Source organism: Drosophila virilis, chromosome 2 (assembly GCF_030788295.1).
Source record: "Drosophila virilis strain 15010-1051.87 chromosome 2, Dvir_AGI_RSII-ME, whole genome shotgun sequence".
Classification (NCBI taxonomy): domain Eukaryota; kingdom Metazoa; phylum Arthropoda; class Insecta; order Diptera; family Drosophilidae; genus Drosophila; species Drosophila virilis.
Genome location: NC_091544.1, coordinates 5392173 through 5400107, shown reverse-complemented (window position 1 = coordinate 5400107; position 7935 = coordinate 5392173).

The window sequence follows — 7935 nt, the reverse complement described above, 5'->3', positions numbered from 1 at the left end:
TCCAAAACGACATAACTCCGCGGAGATATGACGTTCCAAAACGACAAAACTCCGCGGAGATACGACGTTCCAAAACGACATAACTCCGCGGAGATATGACCTTCCAAAACGATATAGCTCCTTGGAGATATGACGTTCCAAAACGACATAACTCCGTTGAGATATGACCTTCCAAATCATCACTTTTTTTTCAAAATCGAGGTCGGTGCGAATATCGAAACTTTTTCGATAATTTCTTTTTAATATCTCGGATAATAGCTCAGCGCGGAGATATGATGTTCCAAAACGACATAACTCCGCGGAGATATGACGTTCCAAACCGACATAGCTCCGCGGAGGTCTGACGTTCCAAAACGACATAACTCCTTGGAGATATGACGTTCCAAAACGACATAACTCCTTGGAGATATGACGTTCCAAAACGACATAACTTTTTGGAGATATGACGTTCCAAAACGACATAACTCCTTGGAGATATGACGTTCCAAAACGACATAACTCCGCGGAGATATGACGTTCCAAAACGACATAACTCCGCGGAGATATGACCCTCCAAAACGACATAACTCCGCGGAGATATGACGTTCCAAAACGACATAGCTCCGCGGAGATATGACCTTCGAAAACGTCATAGCTCCGCGGAGATATGACGTTCCAAAACGACATAACTCCTTGGAGACATGACGTTCCAAAACGACATAACTCCTTGGAGATATGACGTTCCAAAACGACATAACTCCGCAGAGTTATATGACCTTCCAAAACGACATAACTCCGCGGAGATATGACGTTCCAAAACAACATAACTCCGCGGAGATATGACATTCCAAAACGACATAACTCCGCGGAGATATGACCTTCGAAAACGTCATAGCTCCGCGTAGATATGACGTTCCAAAACGACATAACTCCTTGGAGACATGACGTTCCAAAACGACATAACTCCTTGGAAATATGACGTTCCAAAACGACATTACTCCGCGGAGATATGACGTTCCAAAACGACATAACTCCGCGGAGTTATATGACCTTCCAAAACGACATAACTCCGCGGAGATATGACGTTCCAAAACAATATAACTCCGCGGAGATATGACCTTCCAAAACGACATAGCTCCGCGGAGATACGACGTTCCAAAACGACATAACTCCGCGGAGTTATGACGTTCCAAAACGACAAAACTTCTTGGAGATATGACGTTCCAGAACGACATAACTCCGCGGAGATATTACCTTCCAAAACGACATAACTCCGCGGAGATACGACGTTCCAAAACGACATAACTCCGCGGAGTTATGACGTTCCATAACGACAAAACTTCTTGGAGATATGACGTTCCAAAACGACATAACTCCACGGAGATATGACCTTCCAAAACGACATAACTCCGCGGAGATATGACGTTCCAAAACGACATAACTCCGCGGAGATATGACGTTCCAAAACGACATAACTCCGCGGAGTTATATGACCTTCCAAAACCACATAACTCCGCGGAGATATGACGTTCCACAACAAACGACAAAACTACGTGGAGATATGACGTTCCAAAACGACATAACTCCGCGGAGATATGACGTTCCAAAACGACATAGCTCCGAGGAGATATGATGTTCCAAAACGACATTACTCCGCGGAGATATGATGTTCCAAAACGACATAACTCCGCGGAGATATGACGTTCCTAAACGACATAACTCCGCGGGGATATGACCTTCCAAATGACATAGCTCCGTGGAGATATGACGTTCCAAAACGACATAACTCCGCGGAGATATGACCTTCCAAATCATCACGTTTTTTTTTTTCGAAATCGAGATCGGTGCGAATATCGAAACTTTTTCGATGATTTTTTTTTAATATCTTGGGTAATAGCTCCGCGCGGAGATATGATGTTCCAAAACGACATAACTCCGTGGAGATATCACGTTCCAAAACGACATAACTCCGTGGAGATATGACGTTCCAAATCGACATAACTCCGCGGAGATATGGCCTTCCAAAATGACTTAACTCTGCGGAGATATGACGTTCCGAAACGACATAGCTCCGTGGAGATATGACGTTCCAAAACGACATAACTCCGCGGAGATATGACCTTCCAAAACGACATAACTCCGCGGAGATATGACGTTCCAAAACGACATAATTCCGCGGAGATATGACCTTCGAAAACGACATAGCTCCGCGGAGATATGACGTTCCAAAACGACATAACTCCTTGGAGACATGACGTTCCAAAACGACATAACTCCTTGGAGATATGACGTTCCAAAACGACATAACTCCTTGGAGATATGACGTTCCAAAACGACATAACTTTTTGGAGATATGACGTTCCAAAACGATATAGCTCCTTGGAGATATGACGTTCCAAAACGACATAACTCCGCGGAGATATGACCTTCCAAATCATCACTTTTTTTTCAAAATCGAGGTCGGTGCGAATATCGAAACTTTTTCGATAATTTCTTTTTAATATCTCGGATAATAGCTCCGCGCGGAGATATGATGTTCCAAAACGACATAACTCCGCGGAGATATGACGTTCCAAACTCCGCGGAGATATGACGTTCCAAAACGACATAACTCCTTGGAGATATGACGTTCCAAAACGACATAACTTTTTGGAGATATGACGTTCCAAAACGACATAGCTCCTTGGAGATATGACGTTCCAAAACGACATAACTCCGCGGAGATATGACCTTCCAAATCATCACTTTTTTTTCAAAATCGAGGTCGGTGCGAATATCGAAACTTTTTCGATAATTTCTTTTTAATATCTCGGATAATAGCTCCGCGCGGAGATATGATGTTCCAAAACGACATAACTCCGCGGAGATATGACGTTCCAAACTCCGCGGAGATATGACGTTCCAAAACGACAAAACTCCGCGGAGATATGACGTTCCAAAACGACATAACTCCGCGGAGATATGACCTTCCAAAACGATATAGCTCCTTGGAGATATGACGTTCCAAAATGACATAACTCCGCGGAGATATGACCTTCCAAATCATCACTTTTTTTTCAAAATCGAGGTCGGTGCGAATATCGAAACTTTTTCGATAATTTCTTTTTAATATCTCGGATAATAGCTCCTCGCGGAGATATGATGTTCCAAACGACATAACTCCGCGGAGATATGACGTTCCAAAACGACATAACTCCGCGGAGATATGACCTTCCAACTCATCCCGTTTTTTTTTTCAAAATCGAGGTCGGTGCGAATATCGAATCTTTTTCGAAGTTTTTTTTTTAATATCTCGTCGGTGAATAATTTCTGATTTTAAAATGTTATACCTTTTTGAATGCGTACGGATCCCTACCATCAATTGGCATTAAAATAAATAATTCATCGAGTTCTATCGCTTGGCATCAAAAAAGAAAATCCATAATTTTAACCCAAATCCACAGAAACGGCAAGGGGTTACATCATGTTTTTTTATTTAAAATCGAGGTCGGTGCGAAAATCGAAACTTTTTCGATGATTTCTTTTTAATATCTCGGGTAATAGCTCCTCGCGGAGATATGACCTTCCAAATCATCACGTTTTTTTTCAAAATCAAGGTTGGTGCGAATATCGAAACTTTTTCGATGATTTCTTTTTAATATTTCGGGTAATAGTTCCGGGTGGAGATATGATGTTCCAAAACGACATAACTCCGCGGAGATATGAAATTCCTAAACAACATAGCTTCGCGGAGATACGACGTTCCAAAACGACATAACTCCGCGAAGATATGACGTTCCAAAACGACATAGCTCCGCGGAGATATGATGTTCCAAAACGACGTAACTCAGCGGAGATATGACGTTCCTAAACGACATAACTCCGCGGGGATATGACGTTCCAAAACGAAATAAGTCCGCGGAGATATGAAGTTCCTAAACGACATAGCTTCGCGGAGATACGACGTTCCAAAACGACATAACTCCGCGGAGATATGACGTTCCAAAACAACATAACTCCGCGAAGATATGACGTTCCAAAACGACATAACTCCGTGGAGATATGACGTTCCAAAACGACATAACTCCGTGGAGATATGACGTTCCTAAACGACATAGCTCCGCGGAGATATGACCTTCCAAAATGACATAGCTCCGTGGAGATATGACGTTCCAAAACGACATAACTCCGCGGAGATATGACCTTCCAAAACGACATAGCTCCGCGAAGATATGACATTCCAAAACGACATAACTCCGCAGAGATATGAAGTTCCTAAACGACATAGCTCCGCGGAGATACGACATTCCAAAACGACATAACTCCTTGGAGATATGACGTTCTAAAACGACATAACTCCTTGGAGATATGACGTTTCAAAACGACATTACTCCGCAGAGTTATATGACCTTCCAAAACGACATAGCTCCGCGGAGATATGACGTTCCAAAACGACATAACTCCGCGGAGATATGACCTTCCAAAACGACATAGCTTCGCGGAGATACGACGTTCCAAAACAACATAACTCCTTGGAGATATGACGTTCCAAAACGACATAACTCCGCGGAGATATGACCTTCCAAATCATCACTTTTTTTTCAAAATCGAGGTCGGTGCGAATATCGAAACTTTTTCGATAATTTCTTTTTAATATCTCGGATAATAGCTCCGCGCGGAGATATGATGTTCCAAAACGACATAACTCCGCGGAGATATGACGTTCCAAACCGACATAGCTCTGCGGAGATCTGACATTCCAAAACGACATACCACCGCGGAGATATGACCTTCCAAATCATTACTTTTTTTTCAAAATCGAGGGCGGTGCGAATATCGAAACTTTTTCGACGATTTCTTTTTAAAATCTCGGATAATAGCTCCGCGTGGAGATATATTGTTCCAAAACGACATAGCTCCGCGGAGATATGACGTACCAAAAGGACATAACTCCGCGGAGAATGACCTTCCAAAACGACATAACTCCGCGGAGATATGACCTTCCAACTCATCCCGTTTTTTTTTCGAAATCGAGGTCGGTGCGAATATCGAATCTTTTTCGAAGTTTTTTTTTTAATATCTCGTCGGTGAATAATTTCTGATTTTAAAATGTTATACCTTTTTGAATGCGTACGGATCCCTACCATCAATTGGCATTAAAATAAATTATTCATCGAGTTCTATCGCTTGGCATCAAAAAAGAAAATCCATAATTTTAACCCAAATCGACAGAAACGGCAAGGGGTTACATCATGTTTTTTTATTTAAAATCGAGGTCGGTGCGAAAATCGAAACTTTTTCGATGATTTCTTTTTAATATCTCGGGTAATAGCTCCTCGCGGAGATATGATGTTCCAAACGACATAACTCCGCGGAGATATGACGTTCCAAAACGACATAACTCCGCGGAGATATGACCTTCCAAATCATCACGTTTTTTTTCAAAATCAAGGTTGGTGCGAATATCGAAACTTTTTCGATGATTTCTTTTTAATATTTCGGGTAATAGTTCCGGGTGGAGATATGATGTTCCAAAACGACATAACTCCGCGGAGATATGACGTTCCTAAACGACATAGCTCCGCGGAGATATGACGTTCTAAAACGACATAACTCCGCGGAGATATGAAGTTCCAATTCATCCCTTTTTTTCAAAATCGAGGTCGGTGCGAATATCGAATCTTTTTCGAAGTTGTTTTTTAATATCTCGGGTAAATAATTTCTGATTTTAAAATGTAATACCTTTTTGAATGCGTACGGATCCCTACCATCAATTGGCATTCAAATAAATTATTCATCGAGCTCTATCGCTTGGCATCAAAAAAAGAAAATCCATAATTTTAACCCAAATCGACAAATCGACAAGGGGTTACATCACGTTTTTTTATTTAAAATCGAGGTCGGTGCGAAAATATAACTTTTTCGATGATTTCTTTTTAATATTTCGGGTAATAGCTCCGCGCGGAGATATGACGTTCGAAAACGACATAACTCCGCGGAGATATGACGTTCCAAAACGACATAACTCCGCGAAGATATGACCTTTCAAATCATCACGTTTTATTTTCAAAATCGAGGTCGGTGCGAATATCGAAACTTTTTCGATGATTTCTTTTTAATATTTCGGATAATAGCTCCGCGCGGAGATATGATGTTCCAAACGACGTAACTCCGCGGGGATATGAAGTTCCTAAACGACATAGCTCCGCGGAGATACGACACTCCAAAACGACATAACTCCGCGGAGATATGACGTTCCAAAACGAAATAACTCCGCGGAGATATGACCTTCCAAATCATCACGTTTTTTTTCAAAATCGAGGTCGGTGCGAAAATCGAAACTTTTTCCATGATTTTTTTAAAGATCTCGGGTAATAGCTCCGAGTGGAGATATGACGTTCCAAAACGACATAACTCCGAGGAGATATAACTCCGCGGAGATATGACCTTCCAAGTCATCACGTTTTTTTTTTTTCAAAATCGAGGTCGGTGCGAAAATCGAAACTTTTTCCATGATTTTTTTTTAAGATCTCGAGTAATAACTCCGCGTGGAGATATGATGTTCCAAAACGACATAACTCCTTGGAGATATGACGTTCCAAAACGACATAACTCCGCGGAGATATGACGTTCCAAAACGACATAACTCCGCGGAGATATGACCTTCCAAATAATCACGTTTTTTTTTTCAAAATCGAGGTCGGTGCGAAAATCGAAACTTTTTCAATGATTTTTTTAAAGATCTCGGGTAATAGCTCCGCGTGGAGATATAATGTTCCAAAACGACATAACTCCGCGGAGATATGACGTTCCAAAACGACATAGCCCCGCGGAGATATGACGTTTCAAAACGACATAACTCCGCGGAGATATGACCTTCCAAAACGACATAACTTTGCGGGGATATGACCTTCCAAAACGACATAACTCCGCGGAGATACGACATTCCAAAACGACATAACTCCGCGGAGATATGACGTTCCAAAACGACATAACTCCGCGGAGATATGCCCTTCCAAATAATCACGTTTTTTTTTCAAAATCGAGGTCGGTGCGAAAATCGAAACTTTTTCCATGATTTTTTTTTAAGATCTCGAGTAATAACTCCGCGTGGAGATATGATGTTCCAAAACGACATAACTCCTTGGAGATATGACGTTCCAAAACGACATAACTCCGCGGAGATATGACGTTCCAAAACGACATAACTCCGCGGAGATATGACCTTCCAAATAATCACGTTTTTTTTTCAAAATCGAGGTCGGTGCGAAAATCGAATCTTTTTCGATGAATTCTTTTTAATATTTCGGGTAATAGCTCCGCGCGGAGATATGATGTTCCAAAACGACATAACTCCGCGGAGATATGACCTTCCAAAACGACATAACTCCGCGGAGATGTGACCTTCCAAATCATCACGTTTTTTTTTCAAAATCGAGGTCGGTGCGAATATCGAATCTTTTTCGATGATTTTTTTAAAGATCTCGGGTAATAGCTCCGCTTGGAGATATGATGTTCCAAAACGACATAGACCCGCGGAGACATGACGTTCCAAAACGACATAACTCCGCGGAGACATGACGTTCCAAAACGACATAACTCCGCGGAGATATGAATTTCCAAAACGACATAACTCAGCGGAGATATGACCTTCCAAATCATCACGTTTTTTTTTCCGAAATCGAGGTCGGTGCGAATATCGAATCTTTTTCGATGGTTTTTTTTTTTAATATCTCGGGTAAATAATGTCTGATTTTAAAATGTTATACCTTTTTGAATGCGTACGGATCCCTAACATCAATTGGCATTTAAATAAATGCATCATCGAGTTCTATCGATTGGCATCAAAAAAAGGAAATCCAAAAGTTTGACCCAAATCGACAAAATGGCAAGGGGTTACATCACGTTTTTTTTTCCAAAATCGAGGTCGGTGCGAAAATCGAAACTTTTTCCATGATTTTTTTTAAAGATCTCGGG